General features: G+C 50.0%; 1 protein-coding gene across 5 annotated transcripts in view; it reads right to left on the bottom strand.

Moving 5' to 3' along the window:
- AFAP1 (actin filament associated protein 1) overlaps positions 1-22,232 on the bottom strand; it is a 145,732-nt gene that overhangs the window by 91,478 nt on the left and 32,022 nt on the right. For 3 of the 5 annotated variants that reach the window (XM_073891392.1, XM_025887356.2, XM_073891388.1), the window contains exon 2: positions 17,597-17,645. The exons of the other annotated variants lie outside the window; for them this stretch is intronic. The gene's annotated coding sequence lies outside the window, so the exon portion shown is untranslated. The remainder of the gene's footprint in view (positions 1-17,596; positions 17,646-22,232) is intronic. 5 annotated transcript variants of the gene reach the window in all.

The following is a 22,232-nucleotide window of genomic DNA, read 5'->3' as shown; positions in this document are numbered from 1 at the left end:
GACTACGGATAAAAATCAAACTGGCTGCAAACAAAGTTTTCAGTATACTGTTGAGAGCACAGTATTTCTATTCTATTAAGCCAGTTATTCAGGAGTAAGTTGTGAAACATCAACTGTGCTCAAGACACTAGTCAAAACTGAAAGCAAGCCCAACTTCCAAGGGTTCATGATCTAGAGCAGCAGATAAACATTTGTCTGTGAAAAGGAGAGTCGCTGAAGGTTTTCAGAAAAGGTGGCATTGGTGGGTCCTCATCTCTGCAAAGGTGATTCGGACAGTGGCATTCAGGAGGACCTGGCATAAACGGGGCTGGTGCAGGAAGAGGCACGCTGGGCAGGGGAACAGAACAACAGCCATAGCAGGATGGAAAAGGAAAACGCAAATCTGTGTGCTGTTCACTGGACTAGATTTTAAATATTTACAAAAAAACAACCTCAGTGCCTAGTACTTGGGTACCTAAGTGCGGGATATACAATAATAAGTAAAACAAACATGATCTCTTACACTCAAGTTAGAGAGACAAACAGTTCGCAACTAAATTAAAAAAAAAAAAAAAAAAAACAGCCAGAAAAGAGGATTGATACTATGAATGAAGTATCTAGCCAACCATTTTATGTCAAATTTTCTAGCTCCAAATCCCTACTTCATTTCTGAGGTCCTTTGCCCTGAAGAATGGTTCTATATAACTGGAATCTGAAGTTTTGGGGGAAAAAAAAAAAAGAATGGTTCTGCCTTCACAATGGTCAGAAGATGGAAGCCACCCAAGTGTCCACTGATGGATGAACACATAAACAAAGTGTGGTCCATTCATACAACAGAATACTATTCAGCCTTAAAAAGGAACGAAACCCTGACACACACTAGAACATGGGTGACACTATGCTAAGTGAAGTGAGCCAGTGACCAAAGGACAAATATTGTAGAATTCCACTTAGATGAAGTCTTTAGGTAAGTCAGATCCATAGACACAGAGTACAGACGGGGGAAGCCAGGGACTGGGGGACAGACAGAAGGGGAGTTAGTGTTTAACAGGTACAGAGTTTCAGTTTGGGAAGATGGGAAAGTTCTGGAGATGGAGGGTGGTGATGTACAACAGTGTGAATATGCTTAATGCCACTGAATTCTATACTTAAAAACGGTGAAAATGGTAAATTTTATCGCAATTTTTTAATTTATTGAGGTGCAATATTATATATGTTACATATATAATATTTAATAATATTGTATTAGTTCCAGGTATATCACACAATTTATAAAGGAATGAATGAACGAGTAAGAATGGCTCCATGTCCCCTGCTCATAAAGTGCCCAAGCGCCCCCTCCAGCGGAGTGTAATGTGTCCAGCAGTGAACCCTTGTGAGTGAGGCCCAGCATCCTCACAGATGCACCACCTTCCACACCCCGCCTCTCTGTGTTTCTGGGCCGCCTGGTCCAGCTACTGTTCCTTCTTTTCAGAACATTCCCATGTTCCTGCCTCCAACTTGCCTCGTGTGTTCTGAAATAGGCCTGCCCTAGTGCTCAACTTCTCTGCCAACCAGGATTTCTGTGGGTAAAACCAAGCGCCACCCCTCTCTGCAAACTCTTCCCAGACCAACTCAGGGGAGGATGGACACCCTGGTCTGGCTACTCCCCTGCCAGTTTTTCTACAAAATCATCAGCTTCTCACTAGCAATGAACAATTGAAAAGTGAAAGAACAAGAAAAACTAGTTCCATGTATAATGGCATTAAAATACATGAAATACCCACCGAGTTTAACAAAATATGTGAAAGATCTATACACTGACACCTATGAAATGTTGCTGAGAAAATGTAATGAAGACCCAAATAAAAGGAGAGATACCATATTCACAGATTGGAAGATTCTGTACTGTTAACATAGTCACTGTCCTCCCAAATTATTGTAGAGACTCAACACAATCCCACTCAAGATCCCAGCAGTGCTTTTTGTGAAAAGAAAAAAAAAAAAGGCTGATTTTAAAACATATGAAAATGAAACAAACAAGAATAGACGCATGGGGAGAGAAAAAGCAATGTTGGGGGACCTCACCGAGCTTTAAGACTTACTACAAGGCTACAATAACCAACCCCATGTGGTACTGGCATTAGGAAGGACAGTGAAACAGAGCAGAGTCTAGAAATAAGCCCACACAAAAGGCCAACTGGGTTTGAAAAGATGCCAAGGCACCTCGATGGGGAAAGAAGAGTCTTTAGAACAAGGGGTGCTGAGCAAGTGGGTAGGGGAAAAAGTGAACCTGACCCCCTGCATCACACCATATACAAAAATGAACTCAAATGGATCAGAGACCTGAATATAAAAAGACCATAAAACATCTAGAAGAAAATGTGGGAGCATTATTTGTGACGCTGGAGTAGCCCAAGATTTCCTAGGATAGCACAAAGTACTAACATAAAATTTAAAAATTAATAAATTGGACTTTTTGAAGGAACTCACTAGGAAAATATTTGCAATACACACATTTCACAAAGCACTTACGCCTATCCGTTGAATACTGAGAACGTACAAACGACGCAACCAAAAAAACCAAGCAACGGAGTCAAGACATTTTGTACACAGGAAAAGACACAAATGGCCAAGATACACATAGAGACGTGTTGGTATCATTAGTCATCAGGGTCAAGCAGGTTGAAATCACGGTGAGATACGCCTCTACCTGCAGCACAGTGACCAGAGATTTCTAAGGCCGATAACATCAAGCTCTGACAAAATGCAAGCAAGCAGTGCCCTCCTACCTTCCCGGGGGGAGCCTCCATGGCGCCAGCCACCTCGAACAGTCTGACAGTTTCTTGTAAAGTGAAATGTACATTTACCATGTGATCTAGTAATTCCACTCCCGGGTATTTACCAGGAGAAATCACTGCATGTGTCCACACATACACATTAGCAGCTTCACTCGTAACAGCCAGGAACTGCACGTAACCTAAATGACCATTAGCAAATACAGGGATATGCAAATTATGATGTATTCGCACAACGGAATACAGAATACTTCAGCGCAGTGAAAAGAAATGAACCATCCACACGCGTAACTTGTGAAAGAAGCATGAAAAGGCACACCGTATGATCCATTTTTATGAAATTCCAGAACCAGCAAAGCTAACGTACAATGACAGACAGCAGATCGGTGGCTGTCCCGGTCTGCGCAGGCAATGACACGTCCTGTGGGAGTCGAAGGACTCAGACTCCGGGGGTTGAAGGTGACCACGTTAGAGGCAGACAGTTTAAGATCTGGGAGAAAACCCTGCCTAGTCAAGACGAAGTCAAACTAAACAGGAGACACTCTGTATATTATATCTGATAAGGCCAGGCAAATGTAATTTTGAGAAAATCTAGGTAAATGGGATTTTAAAAAAAGATTTTGCCGCACAACAACAGACGGAGTAAGCGCATTGGACTGGCTTGGCACGTCAAGGGCTAATTCTGCTCTTAAAAGGAAGAAAGAAGGTTCCTAAATCACAGACACAGAGAATCAGAAGGCTCCAGGGAATTAGTTCTATTCATTACCATAAAGCTGCACTGCATCTTTATTCATGAATGGCTGCTTCTTCTAATCAAAGGAAGGAATAAAAACAAAAAAAGGGGAAAGAAAGGCAGACTGAACTTGTAAACTGGGTCTCATTCACACAACCACGGGCCACTGCTGAAGCCAACGGAGGTGGGAGGGGCTCACAGTCCACACGGCAGGAGCGGACGGGGGCAGCCTGCACCGGAACCAGCTCCGCTTTCTCCCAAGGAAGACAGGATCCCGCTGAAGTACAAAGCCCTGCAGCGGGCCAGGTCAAGGCTCCGTGAAAAGCACCGCAGGGCTGGCTGACCCACCTCTCCACCAAGCACGGAAGGCCGCCCGGCCAGGGAGGGCGGGCCGGGCCAGGTGCAGGGGGCCGGGCGCCCGCCTCTCGCGCCGGCTGCTGCCTCCTCACTGGGCCCTAGGGAGCGGAGCCCACCCTCTCCGGGCACATCTGTCTTCCTGCTCACCGAGCTCTCTCTCCAGGAGGGAGGCTTCTAAAGTCTAGGCAATCTAGAGCAGTCTAATATCTAGTGCTAGGGTTTCACGAATGCAGACCCTGGAGCTCAGGGAGGAACAGGGACCTTCGGACCAAGGCCACAGAAAGGACTGAGAGGCAAGTCTGGGCTCCTGAAAGGTGCTTTCTCTGGCCCGACCCTGCCTCTAAAACCCTCGGGGACGATGCTAATTCAGGGCACGAGGGAGGCCCCGGCACCATCTCTGAATGGAGAAGCATCACTTTAAAAAAACACCGAGGCCTCTCAACACAGAATGAAAGATGAGCCGGCAGCCTGCACGGAGGCCCCCAGCTGCCGGGTGGGAGAGCTGAAGGCTCTGCAGATGTCCAGTCACTGCTGGGACAGCAGCTTTGCGGGGGAGGAAGCAGTAAGAGATGCCAGAGTGGGAAAGCTGCTCAAAGACTCCACACTCCCCAAGAAGGGGGAAGGGGGCGCGGGGGGCGGGCAGAGGGAGAGGGAGGCCCACGGCCGTTAGGATACGCTCCCTGCCGTACAATACCATGTTTCCAGGAACTGAGACAATAGACATTTTCCATTAAACGCCACCTCTCACACTTCCCACTACATTATATTCACCCCTGCAGCCACTACTTTATATGAGTTAAAAGGCCTAAGCTAACTAAGTCATCTGAGACGGTGGCTTGGGGTCGGCGGATGGGAGGAGGCAGGGCCCTCGGACTTGAGACTTGCCCCGTGGGCAAAGCTTGCTCACCTCTGACAATCTCGGAAGTGGCCCTCCCCACGTTTGAGCTTTTCCTGGCCTTGGTTCTGAAGCCCCACAAAGACATTTCAGGTAGCTCCCGTGGCCGAGCCAGACAGCCAGCTGGGCCCAAACCCCAGACCGCAGCCAAAAGGTGGGCAGGGAGGAGGGGTGACCCAGGATGACACGGAAGGAAAGCACCCTCCTTTAGATGGCAGGCAGGAGAACAGGATCCAGGCACGTGGCCTGACAAAGATCAAACAGAATCCTTGCAACCAGTAGAGCTTTGAACCCTGCTGTCACCCGCCTCTCCTAGCGTACTGGGGAGACTGAGGCACAAGAGAGCAAGGCAGTGCACCCAGTCACACTCCGAGGGGCAGAAACTTCTGCCTCGTCCTTTTGAGCTAGTCTAGCCTAGCGCTTCCGACGCCACCCCCCACGAGTGGGCCGGACAGCCCGCTTCTGTCAGGAAGACAGCACTCAGTGCCGGTTCTACAAGACACGGCTGCCTTCACAGCAATCCAGTTCTGTCATTACACTTTAATGTTCAACAGCTGGAGATAAAAGCGTTTTCAAAAAACGCTTCCTCTCTGTCCTCCAGACTGGAACCCCCCAAATCTGGGCTTCTCAAACTTCCATGGGACTACTACTGGGGGGTGCTTATTAACATGCAGATTCTGACTCAGCAGGTAAGGGCGCCCTGAGGGTCTGCATGCCTAACAAGCTCCCAGGGGATGCGATGCTGCTGATTCCCCGGGAACCCAACCCACAGAGTCTGACAGACCAGACAGACTGTCTGATGGGCATCAGGGCTCCTTGAAGAAATAGTGACCATCTGCTGCCAGGAAGCACCTTCCCACCCACAACCCACAACCGCAGGGGCCTTCAGTGCAAGCTGGATCCAGACCTCCAGCGAGGTCGTCAGCAGAGGGGACAGCTGAATAATAACATTGCCCCCAAAGACACGCTTGGCCTCTCGCTGATGTTCCCCAAACGGTCAGGTTCAACCAGATCTGAAAGGTCTTGGTAACAGTCTTCGATCTGCAGCCTCATCCATCTCATTGGGGTGGGGGGGAACAACAGCCGTGGGCCCCATCTGGCCTGAAGCCTAGGTCTGTAAACATGGTTCCGTTGGCATGCAGCCACGCCCACTCACTGGCTGGCCACGGTGGCTCACATGCTACAGCAGCAGACTAGAATGGTTGCCACGGAAGTCTAAAGCCTAAGATCTTCACCACCTCGTAGGTTTGCTCACCTCTGCTCTGGGGGTCCGGGGAAACAAAGTCTAGAAAGGCAAGCCTGAAGGCCAAGACCCGGCATCCAAGGCCAGCAGAGGCGGTTGGGACAGGCCCAGGGCTGGGAAGGCAAGTCTGCTAAGAGCTGAAACACAGTTGGAGGGGCACCTGGGTGGCTTAGTCGTTAGGCGCCTGCCTTCGCCTCAGGTCATGGTCCCAGGGTCCTGGGATTGAGCTCCACATCGGGCTCCCTGCTCCACGGGAAGCCTGCTTCTCCCTCTCCCACTCCCCCTTGCTTGTGTTCCCTCTCTCGCTGTCTCTCTCTGCCAAATAAATAAAATTAAAAAGAAAAAGAAACACAGTTGGAAACGGGAGGCCAAATCCACTCCTCGGGCTCACCGTCCTCCCGCCACTTGTGCAGAGCCGGCCTTACAGGGACACAGACTGAGCATGATCCCTGCCCCCGCCCCCGCCCCCCCCACTGTTGCTGCTCGGCATGTACTTCTGACTCTGCACGGACTCCGAGGGGAGGGGCCCACCAGCGGTCCGTGGAGTTTGGTTCCTACCCTCTGGTGATGGTGAAGTGTCAAGGCCCCGGGCTCCGATTCCATCCATGTCCCTCCGAGAGTGGAACAGGAAACGCCTCTGGGGCTCCTGACAGCAGGCACAGAGCCGGGGCTCAGACGGCACAGGGAGCATGGGGCTGATGGGCTTGTCTCCAGGGAAGGCAGGCCGAAAAGCCGTCTGTCACTCTGCCCCCGGCTCCCCTGGCAGATGGGGCCCCCACCATGCCCATGTGGACGGGGAGGAACGGTGGGCACCGGGGGCTGGGTAACATATGTCCGTGTGTCAGTGGAAGCAAATTAAAGAGGACAGTTGGCCTCCCATTAGCTTCTCAGGGCTTGGAGCCTCCACCCTCACAGAACAGACGAGACCCGGGTTCCCAAAGAACGTGATGATGGACTTGTGCTCATACATCGAATGAGCAGACTCTGGAGTTGAAGCGACTGGGTTGAAATTCTGCCCCTGTACTTCCTAGCTGGGGCCTCGAGTACACAGCCACGTCACTATCCTCTCTCCAGAAAAGGACAATGACAGAGCTCGTCAACACGTTTCTTTTTTAAAAAGAAAGATGTGAAGAACTTAGCACAGGATAAGTCCTCAATAGATTGTGACGGTTTCCCTCATCCTCATCAGTATAATTATCTGTAGAAAACATTTTGTCAAGTATAATCTCTGCTCCAAAGGGTAGGTATAAGGATTAAATAAGATGCTACGTAACTTGCCTAAAACAGAGCATCATCTCACATAGTGGGGCCCTTGGTTTGGAGAAACCAAACCTCATCTCCCCTGTATATTTCATGAGACACCTCCCCAAACCTAGTGAGAACCCCCTTCCAAACACTTCTCTAACATTGTTTAAAATAACAATCTGTGGGGCGCCTGGGTGGCTCAGTTGGTTAGGCGACTGCCTTAGGCTCGGGTCATGATCCTGGAGTCCCGGGATCGAGTCCCACATCGGGCTCCCTGCTCAGCGGGGAGTCTGCTTCTCCCTCTGACCCTCTTCCCTCTCGTGCTCTCTATCTCTCATTCTCTCTCTCTCTGAAATAAATAAAATCTTTAAAAATAATAATAATAAATAAATAAAAATAGTTTCTCCTTTAAAAAAAAAAAACAATCTGTGGAGGAGATGCTATCATTTCAGAGAGGAGAAAACGCCCCCCCCCGGAAGGTGACTCACTCCCTCAAAGACACAAGGCTCACACGTGACAGACCAGCGTCTCCTCAGTATCAATAGGTACCTCGCAGAAATGCTAGCTAGCAATTTTAGCAATGACCAGCTCAATAATCTGTGCTTTAATAAAGCAGAAAACAATTCTGTCACTTTATCATTTCTGATGAAAGTGTATGTCCCTCTCAGAAGTAGAATTACTTTTTTTCAGAGTTGATCCAAAGGGCCCTATTTCCATAGAGAAAATGTCCGTCGTAATGTCCAAAATACAGCATAAGCCACAATGAAGAGATTTTTAATACACGTTTAGTCTTCCAGCTAAAGGATGTTAATCTGCTCCCCTTAAGGATCCAGAGGTCACGATATAAACTAAGTACTGCTCACACCATCATGACAAACCATCTAGAGCAAACCTGACTTCATCGGCCATCTCCCTGCAGAAAGAGGTCTGCACCGCCCCCCAACCCCCTTCCGTCACACTCCTTTGGGCTCTCCTCGTCATGTTGCCCCCTCCTCTGACCGGCTCCTGTACCGCAGTGACACCTGCCCTCACTTCACTGATGGGGCAGCGTCTGACCGTACCCCCGTCACACGCCCCTCTGGACAGTTTCTCCGTATGCCTCCCAGGCCTGGCCTCTGCCGTTCCCGCTCATCTCCTTAGACCTAGGGCTTTTTCCTCATAAGTACAGTCATCCCTGGGTCATTTCCTCCAACTCCGTGACTCTACCTACCATTTATACCAGGTATAATCTCCCCTAAATTCCCATCTCCAGTTGAGACCGGGTCCGCACTTCCACCTGCCCTCTGTGGGGAAACGGAGCTGAATGTAGCCTTCCCGAGGAATGCTGGAGAGATGGGGTCGCATGTGGGAGACACCCGGGGGCAGGCGACAGGGGTGGTGACAAAGAGCTGTGAAAGCAAAGGCCAGGGGACACAGATGGCACAGTAGGAGAAACAGGACATGGGGGTGAGCTCTGTGCGCCTGCAGATGAAAGCCAGCTGCTTCCACCAGCGATGGAGACCCTGTAACACGAGCGGGCTCAGCCCAGTACAAACGAGCTGGAGACACCTTACACCTCTGCGGTCTCTTTGCTTACGAATAAAATCAGCTAATTCTATCTTTCTGAATCGCTCACGTTCTTCGAGGTCTTTCTTTCTGGGCCTCCATGCTTGGGCCTCAGTCTTAGCCCTACAACTGCCTTTTGATTCCTCCTGCCAAAACCCACTCCCCCTGGTCGTCCCCGTCTCAAAAACGGCACCTCTAGTCTTCCAGCCACTCAGGCCCAAATCCCTGAGGCCTGTCATCCAACCTGTCAGCAAATCTTATAGGGTCTCCTTTCAAAACACAGCAGACGGACCCCTTCTCCTGTCATTTCCCACCAGGCCAACCACTGTGTTCTCCAGCCCAGATTGCTGTGAGAGCTCCCAACCCACCTCTCCTCTGCCACTTCTTCACCTCACCCCTGCAACCCAGCCTCCAAATAGTTTGGTAATGAATGAACGAGTGAGTGAGTGAATGAGTGAATGAATAAACACACACACACACACACACACACACACACACACACACACAAGACAGCGAGAGGGAGGGAGACAGAGTGAAGTACCAATGTTGTAAAATGGTTGGGGTATCCAGTGAAGGGCATACAGGAGTTCTTTCTACTGTTTTTGTGACATTTCCCTAAGTCTGTGTGATCTCAAATCAAAGTTGAGAAACAAAACCCACTCCCTCCCTCTGTGAGCCCATCCTGTCTCCCCCGCTCCCCCAACCATGGGGACCCCTCCTTCAGCCCATCTAGTTTCCATGGAATGGTAAAGAGCACTTGGCCACCTTTTGTCTTACCGTGCTGGGCAATGGGAATATAAAAATAATGGGTACATAGCCCACAGCGTGTCCTTCAAGAGCTCTCCATTTAATGGGAAGGGCAGACATATAGCAGAGAATTTCAAAGCAGCATGACAAGTGCTCTGGCGGGGACGCAGAGCGACGGGAACGAGCTGCTCGGGGAGGAGGCACAGGAGGTCAGCTCTGCACCTTGCAGGCACCCCATTACAACACTCAAAACGCTGCTAGTTCTGCACATCCGTCTGCCCCAGGCCATCCTGGGGATGGCTCCCCTTGGGGCTAGTCCCAGGGGCCAGCGGAGAAGCTGCTACAGCTCACATACATACACTGCTCCATAAACCGTGGCTGAGGGAATGCAGCTCAAGAAGAGCTTGTCTGTCAATACTGAATAACACAAAACGAGGTGATATGCAAATCACGCTTTTCCTGTTGGAGGCGAGGTTAGGTTCACAAACCATCCTCCACTAAGAAGGGTGGAAGTCAAAGCATTCTTTACCACTAAGCACACTCCAAGTTGCCTGTGCCGCAGAAAATCCCACCATCATCAAGCCCGTAAGCCTCAGCGTCTCCGCCATCCCCAGGGCTTGATAAAACAAGGTTCGGAAAACCCTGGAAATTGTGAGGGAGCCTCCCAGCCCCAGGAAGCTCCAACACCAGGAATGAGGAAGACAGGCTGACTGGGGACAACAGGTGTCCGGGAAGTAAAACAGAAGGGGCAGTGGGCTGGGAACGTGCTGGAAGCAGACGTGGCAAATAAAGCTGGGGCTCTGAAAAGCAAACGTATATGGATGGGTGGGAGGGAGTGTGAGTGTGGGTGGTGTGTGCACACACACAGGAGGGTTCAAGGGAGCCTCATCAAGAGTCTCACTGGGAGGTGGAACCATGATTAATAAACAATGTGGCCGACAGCACCTGGCTGTTTTTCGCTTACTCATGGTTTAAACGGTTTCAAACACACATCGCTCCTTCACATCTGAGCCCTAGCAAACACCTCTAATAGCCCTGCCAGGAGAACGTCTGACCTTCACACGTGGCCAAAAATAAAGCTGCCGCTATCAAATGAACACGGAATGAATCCTGACTGCCTACAGCCCTCATGAATGCCATCTTCGGTGCTCCCAGTTATGCCCGAATCCTCCAGAAATCTGTAGTGCCGCCAGGAGGGGCCGTAAAGAACACGCCACACAGCGGAGCACTTCCCACGCTGCCCGTGCAAACCATCTCCAGTCCAGGTTACTTAGCAAACTGTCCTTCCAGGGTATCTCTGGGCCAGATTTGGCCACTCTTTTCCACAGCCTCGGACTGTACACTAAAACAATGATCTTAGGAGACCCACGTGCTGCTGGCCACGTGCCGATGCCAGAAAGCCAGGACACCCCGAACAAGCGGAGAGTGCACTGGTGGCCCCGCCCTGCCCCCCCCACACACTCACTCAAAGTGGCCTCCAACCCAGCTAGCCCTGCAAAATGAACACACGTCAACACACCGCACGGAATTTGCCTCCGAAGCATGTCTCGCAACCCACAAGAAACCGTAAGAACAACTTTTAAAACGGCCCAAGTGAAAACATAGAACACACAGGTGGCCACGTGTGGATGCGGGCGCGCCGCCGCAGAGCGACGCCGCAGTGACTCACCGACAGCAGACAAGAAGGAGGGGACAAATCTAGGCAGGCACTGGAGGAAGCGGGACCTCCAGGTCAGAGGGGGCAGGCGAGGAAGGGCTCGCCTGGGAAGCTGCAGTGAGGGGCGGCCTGGTCCAGGGGCTGTGACTTCCCTGCCCCAGCGCTGTAGCTGACAGCACTCTCTACCAGCAAGGACACTTCTGTGTTGCATGCGGCTGCAGGCCTACGGTACGACGAGCAACATCGTCACGGAAGAGGAGGAACATCACGGTGGGAGCTAAAACATGACTGTAAGGCGAGTTCCTAAGTCACACGTGGGAGGCAGCCCCGCATCCGCCAGTGCCTGTTACACCTTCACCTCCCTGCTCCGCTGTCACTCCACATCGAGTCCCTGACTTCCCCCTGACCCCAAATTTTAGGAATCACATATTTTTCCATGGCTTTCCACCCCTGATCAAAATACACCGAGCATCCTGATGAAGAGATCGGTCCTGCCATCATTTTGACATCTGGTTTTGCAGAACTATATGCTTTTGGTGCCACTCAATGACCAGACCGTAGCACTGGCAAGATTAGCCCCCCATGGGACAGCAGACAGTGACCCCTCTCTTCTGGCCGCGGTCCCATGCAGCCTCGGGAAAGCCGAGGCGGGGGCCGCTCCCTCTGCAGAGAGCCCAGAGGAGGTGGGACAAGCAGGGAAGGTAGGCAGGAGGACAGGTGCGCAGCCTGTGAGGAGAAAGGTAGGGAGCATGCCCTCCCTGGAAGCATCTTTGGGTTTTATAAAGGGAGGAGGCGGGGCTGGGCCAGTTCTATGGCTGCATTTCTAAATACTGATGTAAAATCCGAACTCAGACAAAATAAAAGGCTATCTCTTTACTAAGTGTACGCTCCGGTGCTCCGTGTCACTCATTTGGAAAATCATTTAGAAAGCAATAATCATTTAGAAAGAATCCACGTTTAGGTATCATTTAGAAGATCCAGGTTACGTTCTAAGGCCCACATCCTTGTGCAAACAAAGTGCCAGGGGCTATGCTGTGGGATACACCTCTTCTGCACATCAATCAATAATATATTCAGTTACCTATTGACAAAGACCTTAATTAGCTCACGTAGACTCGAGATACAGATTTGAAAGATCTGAAATACAAACAGAAGACAGCCTTTTGATAGCTCTGCTTCAGAATTTTGGATGGTGTGAATAACCCTCATGATTCCAAAACAATCAGCGGTCCATCTTCACTGACTGTAGGAGGGCAATCCTTCTGGGCCCAGCGTGATAAAGAGCCCAGCTGGCGAGGGGACAGATCGTAATCAGTTGTCTGTGGGCCCAGCCAGTCCCAGGTGCTGATGTAATGCGTGGAAGCAAAGGGCTGTCAACGACCAAGCATCTAAATACTTACCCCACCTCGCCATCTGCTGCTTCTGTCATTTGAATTTAAAATTAACCAGACCACCGTTAGAGGGTAGAGTCGGTGACTGCCATGCTGTTCTACCACGAGGGGTACTGACCGGCCACGTAAGGCTCAAGCTGTAGCACGGAGAAGAGTCCAGAGTGCTTAAATGCTAGGCTGAGAATAAAGTAAAAATTGCAATTCTCTATTTTCCCCCTTTTTCATCCCCCTTTTCTAAAGTCGCTATTCCCCAAACTCATTCGATTGTCTTGTTTTAGCAAACATGTGAGAAAATGTAAGGTACTGTGAAATTTAAAGGTATTGTAAAAAATCACCACTTGCTCTCAGTAGAAGACGTGTCAATACGATTTTAAGCTGCCGGGTTTTTCTCTGCGCGTGTGGCCCTGGGGTACATTTTCTCCCCCGTTCCTGCAAATTCAGAGTCGAGGAAGACGGTGTGAGCAGGAGAGAGGGCAGTGAGGTGAGCAGTTGAAAGGCTCTAGGAAGGACACAGGCAGGCTCTGGTCCCACTCTACCCAGGTGAGGCTGGGCAGCTCGCTTTCTTGTGCCCCAGGCTCTATATTCTATCTGCACCAGGATAAAAGCCCTTGGCACACGTGTGCACGTGTGCACACACGCACGCACACACACACACACGGGGCAGTGTCACTTACCTGTGTGTAATGCTGTGACCACCTGCTGATTTCCCGAGGAAGTGGTCTGCACGTTTCTACTCAAGACCCGCACCTTCTTCCAGGTTATTTGGGCTGAGGAGACATCCCGCAGGGACCCGTGTGGCCTCACCTCCTACAGTCCCCCACTCCCTGCTCACGCAGCTTCTTCCACGAGCATTTTTCATGACACAGCTGCCTCACCCCGCCCATTCACTCAACAAATACTAATCGTTGTGCCGGGGCGGGGGGGTGGAGCAGCGACTCGAGACGATAACCTGGCCTTTGGGGAGCCCACGTGTGTGCTGGTGCACACGGACAAACCGAAACGCACGCTAGGGAGTGACCGATGCTGTACGGAACCGTGCCGCGGAGGAGAGGAGAAAGAACATCCCCACCCAACCTGCGGTGATGCTGATGTTGTGCCAGGTCAACAGGGGACAGGACAGTGACAAGAGCCACTGTAAAGTGACACTGGACTCCTTTCATTCTTCTCTGCTCATAAATCAATAGGGAGGGGGGCATAAAACTGTTTTAAGATGGTTTCAGATTTCAGGCGTCTGGCCATCAAACCCCCTGCATTTCAAGGAAAAGCTGATCAACCATATGGCCGACGGCTGGCTGTCTGTTTTTAAGAAAGACTACTAAATACGGGCAAATGTGTTTGTTTATGTGGATGCTCGGGGCCCGCGCTCATGCAAACCGTGCTCACAGAACTGTCCGTGTTCTGCCAGATTTGCCAGCTTGCCACAAACAGCCTTCCACGCCTTTTCTAACTGTTTATAAATAGCACACACACCCAGATATGCAAATCGAGGCGAGCTGTCCCTTCTGCCGCTGCAGCCGGGACAAAGGGGCCAAATCCACGAGAGCATACCGCACACTGCGGCTGTTGGGCTGTCCAATGGGTGGATTCCTCCACCGACCTGCCTTCCTTGAAGGTGGCAAGGAACAGAGGAGGAGCCTTCTCTCCGCACAGGAGAGACCGCGCTGGGTTCTCTGGATGCATTCTGCTCCCACATCCGCCTGCCCCTCCCCCTCGCCCCCCCCCCCCCCCCACCGCTTCCCAGTTTGCTGCACGCCCTGGAAGGCTCCCAGGGCCCTGCAACAGGAACGTGCTATGGCTCCCATCACACACGGGAGGAACAAGGAGCTGCCGGGACGGCATGCTAATCAGAGAGCCCCATTCACAGCCGGAGTCTCTTGATGCCTAAATTATGCTTTTCCATCACACTGTTTACAAGGAGCTGAATTCAGGTTCTTTCTCCAACAGCCCGGAGGTATTTATATGACAGAAACCATGATGACGTGTCAGCATTCTCTTTCTTCTAAAATGTTGAAATAATAGCATTTATTATGCACTCAGAAGGTGCCGGGCTCTGAGTTTTATCTCACTGAACTCTTGTGACAACCGTGTAAGATCAGTACTATACCACTCCTCAACCGAGGCACGGGAAGGCTGAATAGCCAGTCCACGGTCACAGGTTATTTCGCATTTTTTTCAAATTGTCAAAAGTAAATATTGCTGCTGTTACAAATGTTATTAAAGTGTAAACATAATTAAGATGCACTAAATAATAAAATAGCAAAAATTTTTAAATTCAGATTTATGCAAAACAGGGAAATTCTCCCTCCACTCTAACCTCTGATCCCAGCCCCTCGTCTGGGGCAACCAGTGCTACCAGTATGTTACCCAGCCCTCCAGAGCGCTGCCATGGGTGTGGAAATAAGTAGCCGCACACACAAGTGAGATACTAGACATCACCGCTGAATTCCCCCAGGGCCTTGAGTGGGCCTCGCGACTGCACCCCATCCTCCATGAGACACCCTCCCTGCCGCCTCCTACAAACCGTCAAGGTGAAGGGTCGGCTTGTCACACAAACACAGCTCCTGGCTGCCGGCTCCCCTTCCCCGCCCCGTCCCACGTGCAGCCGCGTTTTCGGCCAGCGGCCGGAAAGAGCTGGCAGTTGTCGTGGTAGACACGAGCGTGCCCCGTGAGCGATTCCTCCTCGAGCAGGGACCCAGCACACACGGACAGAACCCTTCTGTGCCGTTTTGTCCCCACGACCATATCCCGTGTTGCTTTTGCAATCACATGGGGTTAGCTGGCTTTTTAAGGTTTTCACATTCTGAACCTTCTTCTATTTCATGAGAAAGACAGGGATACGTCCTGGTGGAGACAGTCATACCATTACAGCGAGTGATACACAAACAGAGGCCCCTCATTGCCACTCTCCCCCACAGAAACAGCTGCTGCTACCCCGTCCTCCGTGGGACGCCGTGGCATCCTTCCCATGTGCATATCGATTCCAGCGCGCACATCGGGGCCTTCTTTTGAGGATGCACCTCCTCAATGGGCAACAGTCATGCTTCCCGCCGTAAGGAAAGCCCACTTCTTCAAAGCACACCGTGCCAGAGGCCTGGGGTGGGTATGGCAGAGTGAGGATACAAGGCTTTTCCCTGGGAAGTCATTATCCCGGCCCAGAATAGTCACAAAATACCTGGGCAAAGGATGGGAAACTCTCAATCCAAAAGACATGAGCAGGCACGTCAGAAAAGAAAATCACTCACTCAAACCTCACTAATAACGAAAAATGCAAATTAAGGGGCACCTAGGTGGCTCAGGTGGTTAAGCATCTGCCTTCAGCTCAGGTCATGATCCCAAGGTCTGGGATCAAGTCCCACCAAGCAGGGAGCCTGCTTCTCCCTCTGCCTCTCCCCGACCCCGCTCCTGCTCTCTCTCACTCTGCGCGTGCTCTCTCTCTCAAATAAATAAATAAATCTTTTTTATAAATGCAAATTAAAATGATACCATCTATTATTTACCCAATCGGCAAATTGCTTTGACTGGTAATACTCAGTACTGGTGAGGACTCGGTGAGGTGGCTGCCCTGAGCACAGCTGAACCGTACCAACGGAAACCATCTCTCCGAAGAAGAGTTGAAGGCGTCTGCCAAGATCAGCCACACCACCATACCCTCTCTCATCCCACCCCGAGAACAACCTGCGCTGAGATGCACACCGAGTCCTGCAAACAAGGGTCTTCGTTACCCACAATAGCACTATAAACTGTAAAACCCAAACATCCAACATTACATAAACATTTAAGGTATAATTTAAGTATAAATTGTGTTCTGAAAGAATATTTCATGGTGTGATAAAATGTTCATTTATATTTGTGGAATAAAAAAGAGATCTCAGACAGATGTGATACCCATTTTACTAAAAAAAAAAAAAAACAAAAAACAAAAAACCTATGCTGAGAAAAAGAAAAGGAATAGGCCTTAGTCAAGGGTCTCCAAGACCTTGCCCCAGGCCCGGCCCGGAGACTCGATGACTGGCCAGGAGGACTCAGCACACAGGCATACTCGGAGCTAGATTTAGCACGGTGAGAAGAAACAAAGCACAGGTGGCAACAAAGAAAGGCACAAGGTGCGGAGGACACCAGCTGGGAACCTCCGGGTCCTCTCCCTTGGAGTTATGCAGGATAGCACATGTGAAGCGCTGTCACCAGGAAGCTCGTTAGAGACCCCGCATCAGGGGTTTCACTGGGGGCTGGACACATGGGCCCCCGTGGCCTGGCGCATATGAAGGCTCCAGGCTCCTGAGAGGGAAGGGGGTGTGCAGGCACGAACCGTGCTGTCTGCACAAAGCGCTCAGGCTCAGTGAGCCGCTCTCACTAGTCAGGGTGGTGGGAACCGTCCCGACATCAAAGTTCCAGACACCAGCCAAGGGCCAAGCTTGCAAGCAGGCCTCCCAGAGAATGGCGGTCTCTGGCCTGCTGTGGTAACACTTTTCTGCACGAGGCCAAAACGTTCACAGTGCTGATGTCTGCTGGTGAGACTTATTTTCTTCTCTATCGTCTCTTATTTCCAAATGCTCCCCAATGAACATGTATTTCCTTTACGAGCGGGGAGGTGTGTTACACGCTTCTAAAAGCTCTGTTTTGCTTCTAAAAGCTCTGTTTTGCTTCTAAAAGCTCTGTTTTGCATGATGTCAATTTTCAGATTAGACACAGGGGAATTCTGATATTCACAAATGCCATAAGAAGACACGCCAGGGAGAAAGCAGAGCGGGGCTGGCGAGGATGCGGGAGAGCCACCGTGGGATGGGCAGTCCTGGGTGAAGAGCAGGGACGAAAACTCCACCTATGTCCTCAGGATTTCCAGCTTTTCCCCCAACCAAACAAGCCAGGTAGTCAGACTTCATCTCTGACATGGTTATAAGCAGGCACCATCTTGGTTTTAATGCAAAGACCTCTATTCCGTGCACCCCCCAGCAGACAGTGCAACGGCTCTTGTCAAGACAGTTTAATTTCTTTCAATGCCACTGAATTGGAAGATCATGAGATCTTACCTGTGTCTCCTTCTGATGACCCTCACCAAAGAAAGAATTTCAGAAGAATCTAAAAGGTAAAAAACAAACAAACAAAGATGTATGAACTGGAGATACATAACCCAGAACTCAATCCCTGACTCTGCGACATCATTTCCTTATGTGTAAAAGGGGAGGGAAACATGGCCTGCCTCACAATTCTAAGGGTCAGGTGAGAAAACAGATGTACGAGAATTTTAATGATAAGATGCTATTATCAGAAACCCCTCACATCATCATTCCGCAAATGCCTACTATGTGCAGGCTACTGTGTCAGGCCCGGGCAATACGGCGGTAAACAAGACAGACAGGGGCCCACAGAGCTCAGAGGGCGTGCGGCTCACTCGAAGAAATCGTGAGTAAGGTATGGAGGTGACAGGAGGCAGCCTTTTAGCAGGGGCTCTGAGAAGGCCTCTGGGACTGAGGTTTGGCTTGCAACCCCAGAACTACCACGCGAGAGCTCTGTGACCTCGGGCAAGTTGCTTCCGTTTCCCTGGGCCTCAGTTTCCTTATCCTGTAAGATAACGATCCAAATAGTAGGATCACAATCCTCCCGGGGCTGTAAAGAGAATTTAATGAGTTCATGTCTGTGACATTCTCAGAACCATGTTTGGCCACAGAAAATACTTAAACTGTGGAGATAATTTTTATAAGATAAATATATAAATTTTAGGGGCTTTGAGAAGATGTAAACGAGACCCTAATCTGTACACGGCAAGATGAGCAAAATTCTCCCTGACCAAAGACTCCTATCTCTCCCTCAGCAAGTCTAGTGAACTTTATTCCAGTGGTATTCCCAGGAAATTAAGGTTTTTGGATGCTACATCTGGGCAGTATTAAAAGTGTGCCAAATGCCCAGTAAATGACTAAGCTAAACATATTTCCAAAATAATTACATATGTTTCCAAAAACACATATAGGCTTGAAATTTTCCAAAATTTAAAAGCACAAAGCACCTTCACATATACCACCTCACTGACTGGCAAAAACCCTTCGACAGAAGCCTAACAGAGAAGGTAGGGCATTCGGCGACCCGCGAGGCCTGGCCACAGCCCGAGAGCCGGTCAGTGGGGAGAAAACAGACCGAAGCAGAGTATCCCTTTGTTAACACCGCTCCTCTCCCCCCACACCGTGACGTGCACGTACCCGCTTAGCTCCTAAAGCTTGACAGAAACCCCAACGTAGAGACTTGAAATAGCATTCGAGAATTTCCATGATGCACACACACATCTTGTTCTCTGGCTTTGAGAACTGCTTCGCTGCCCTTCGGCCGCGGAGGCAGAAACCAGACTGCGTTCCCCGGGGCCGAAAGCAGAGCGTTTGCTTCTCGGCAGGTAATCTTTGGGGTTAAACGAACAGGAGATCATTCCACAAAATTACCGTTACACTTCTCAAAAAGCAGGTGTGACTTTCATAGAAAAATCTATTCCACTTGGGAGAAAGGTCCACGAAAGCCACAAAAGGATAATACAGTCATACAACAACAATCAAATTCATCTGTCACACAGCGAAACCCCAAAGCCCTCAGGCACACAGCTGCTTTCTGAGCTGAAATTCAACTCCAACTGAGAAACAGGTCAACTCTCTAAAATATTCTTTTGCAAACATCTTAAGTAAAAATTCCTTTAGCTTGCTTGTCATTTTCCAGATGCAATACCTCTGCTGGCCTTTACTTGAATTTCCATGGCCCAGACACCGAGTCAGCCACTGTGGTGACAACACAGAGGGACATGACACAGCCATACCTTCGAGGAGCTCACACCAGGGAAGGGAGGCCACCCAATCACAGTCTTAAAGTAGCATACTCATTGCTATTACCTATTTCAGCCATGGCTCTAACTAGCTTGAATTAAAAAAAAAAAAAGAACCCAGCACACATAGCACATCCCATTCCTAGAAGGAAGCGATCAGATCTGAACAGTAAGTGAAGCTCAGAGTGTGGGGGGCAGGCAGAGGCAGTCCCTGTAGTGTGAGAGCTCATTCACAGGGGTTAACAAACGTACCACGTGGAGGCGGAGGAGGCCCCCAAGCAGAGGGGTGACCGGGGGCTTCAGGAACATCTGGGCATCTGGAGGCAGGAACAGAGGGTGGGATATCTAAAGCCTCCAAACTGAACAGAAATGCCCCAATAACTCCTCCCCAAATGGGTGGGGGGTTTAGAGGAGACTAAACGTAGCACTGTCCCAACCAAAGCACGGAGCCCTGGTGGAGCGGCAAGGAAGACACAGGGCCACCCTCAGTCGGTCTGTGACCTTGGTTAGGCCCCTTCTTTATTTTTTATTTTTTAAATTGAGGTGTAACTGACACACTACATTATGTGAATTTCGGGTGTATAACATAATGATCTGATATTTGTATATATTGCCAGTGATCACCACAATGAATCTAGTCAACATCCCTTACCACACAGTCACAAGATCTCCTTTCCTTGTGATGAGATCTTTTAAGATCTACTCTCTTAGTAGCTCTCAAATATACAAAACAGTATTATTAACTAAGGTCACCATGCCGTACCTGAGAGCCCTCGGTTAAGCCCCTGATCTTCTGGGAGCCCCAGTAAAATCACCAGAAAGACAGATGTGAAAACCCACCCGCCTTTTGCACAGAACTGCTGAGAGAGTAAAACGAGACAACGGATTTTAAACTTCTCTGTGGACCATGAAGCAAAACACAAACGTGAGAAGTCATTACCACCATCGATAACAACCACGTAAAACTGAGTTCCTCCCACCTTCTCCCGACCACGTGCACTGTGAGTGCGGGTGATTTAGCTGAGCAACCCCAGAGCCCAGGGCTTGGGGGGCCCCAGACAGCCCAGGATTTGAGTTATATCACTCCTCCGAGGGGTCAGGAAGCTCTCTGAGAGAGAGAACCAAACCGACGTATGAGACCACACTTTCTCGGATGGGCCTGAGGTCATCCCAACTCTCAGCACAGCTAAGCCACCCAGGTGTTGTCCCCCACTAAACTCAGAAGCTGGTGTCTGTACATTTCTACAGCAGAGGCCAAAGAGCATTCAATGTCACATGATGATACTAAGTATCCCAGGCCTAAACCACAGAAATCACACAAAGCTGGAATCCCCAAAGAATGTATTCACAGAAGAGATTCAGTGAATTCTGCTTCAAATGCATCCACTATCACCTGTAGTGCTCAGTCCTCTGCCTCCTTCTGACTGACTCCACCGATGCTCTGACCTTACCCAAGCTTCTACTAATAGCACAGAAAACGATACACCTGCGTGCTCCTCACAGCGGAGCACCAGACAGACCACCAACACTTCTCCCGGGGCGTTCCCCAAAATCACGCTGCAGTCCCAGTAAATGCAAGTAAACAACTCCTCAGTTGCCATGTTCTTTCTCTACTCCCCAGGAAGATTGGTTGAGATGATGAGTCTTGAAGTCAGAACTAAAAGAGGCCACAAGCATCATCTAACCCAACCCTCCTGCCATAGCACAGCACCCCAACACCCAGAAAATGGCAGAACAGGAGAGCCAAAGCCAAAACCCACTCGCCCAACCTTGGGCCCAGAACTCCTGCAGCAATGCTGCTCTAGGAAGGAAGAAAAAGCAAGGCCCGGAAAAAGCCACCGATCCATACTAAGGCCATTCAAGAGTTTACTTAGCACCTCTGTAGGCACTTTCCACCAACTGTACAAGCATGAATATGTGAAGAGTCATTTCAGCTGCATTTCGACTTCCTGCCTGTATTCATAAAGCACAAACTGCTCTGTGGTCCAAGTGCACACAGTGTACCCCCTCAGCATAATGCTCACCCTATTTATCCTGTAGCCACCTGTCCATCCACGGCCCCAGACCTCACACAGACGAGAGCAGGGATCACCTCTCTACCCCCAAAGCTCAGCCTATAAGACACCCAATAAGCGATGAATGAACTAAGGTAACTGCTCAAACATTTTAGGCTTGCATTAACAAAACTGATTTACTAAGTTTTGTTGATGCAGATTTCGTACCACACAGCTTAAACCTTAACTTGTAGATTTAGCCTTTGTTCTCCTAGATTTCATCTGCGAAGTATTTAGTGAGCACCTAACACATGCTGGACATTGCCGAGTGCAGATGGCCTCGCAGTGCCTGGAACCAGAGTCCTTGTTCAGATAGAGCTTGGAGCTGGACAGGAAGCAGAGGAAGACGGCACGAGGTTTGGTGGGAGAGCTGAGAAGAATGAACCCTGGCCACTGAGGGAGGCGCTCACACGGTCCGGCTGGCGTGCAGATAACACACACTCCCTACAGCGTGCGATCGCGTCCCCTCGGAGGCTAACGAAGCCGCAGTGTGACGACCCCCCCGTGTGCCAGACGTCACCGCAGAGCCGGGTTCAGGAGAAGAAACCAAAGAAACAAACAAAGCTCCAGGACTGTACGTGAATACAGATCGAAACCAGCTTTTTTAGGGGCAATGCTCCAATCAGGAAATCCCCTGGCTACACTGGCTTGAAATTCAAGGTACTCTAGAGGCTGATATTCAAGTGATGAATTAACCCTACCGGTTCAAAACAAAGAGATCTTTGATTCAAGGGCTAAAGATGAATTACCTTTGGCAAATTTATTAGCTCTGAGTATTTCCACTAAGAAAATTATGAAAATTACCGAGCGCTT

The sequence above is a fragment of the Callorhinus ursinus genome, unplaced genomic scaffold, assembly GCF_003265705.2.
Source record: "Callorhinus ursinus isolate GAN/ISIS: 27379988/994484 unplaced genomic scaffold, GSC_fseal_2.0 scaffold4, whole genome shotgun sequence".
Classification (NCBI taxonomy): domain Eukaryota; kingdom Metazoa; phylum Chordata; class Mammalia; order Carnivora; family Otariidae; genus Callorhinus; species Callorhinus ursinus.
Note: the sequence above shows the minus strand (reverse complement) of the source record. Positions and strands in the feature narration are given on the sequence as shown.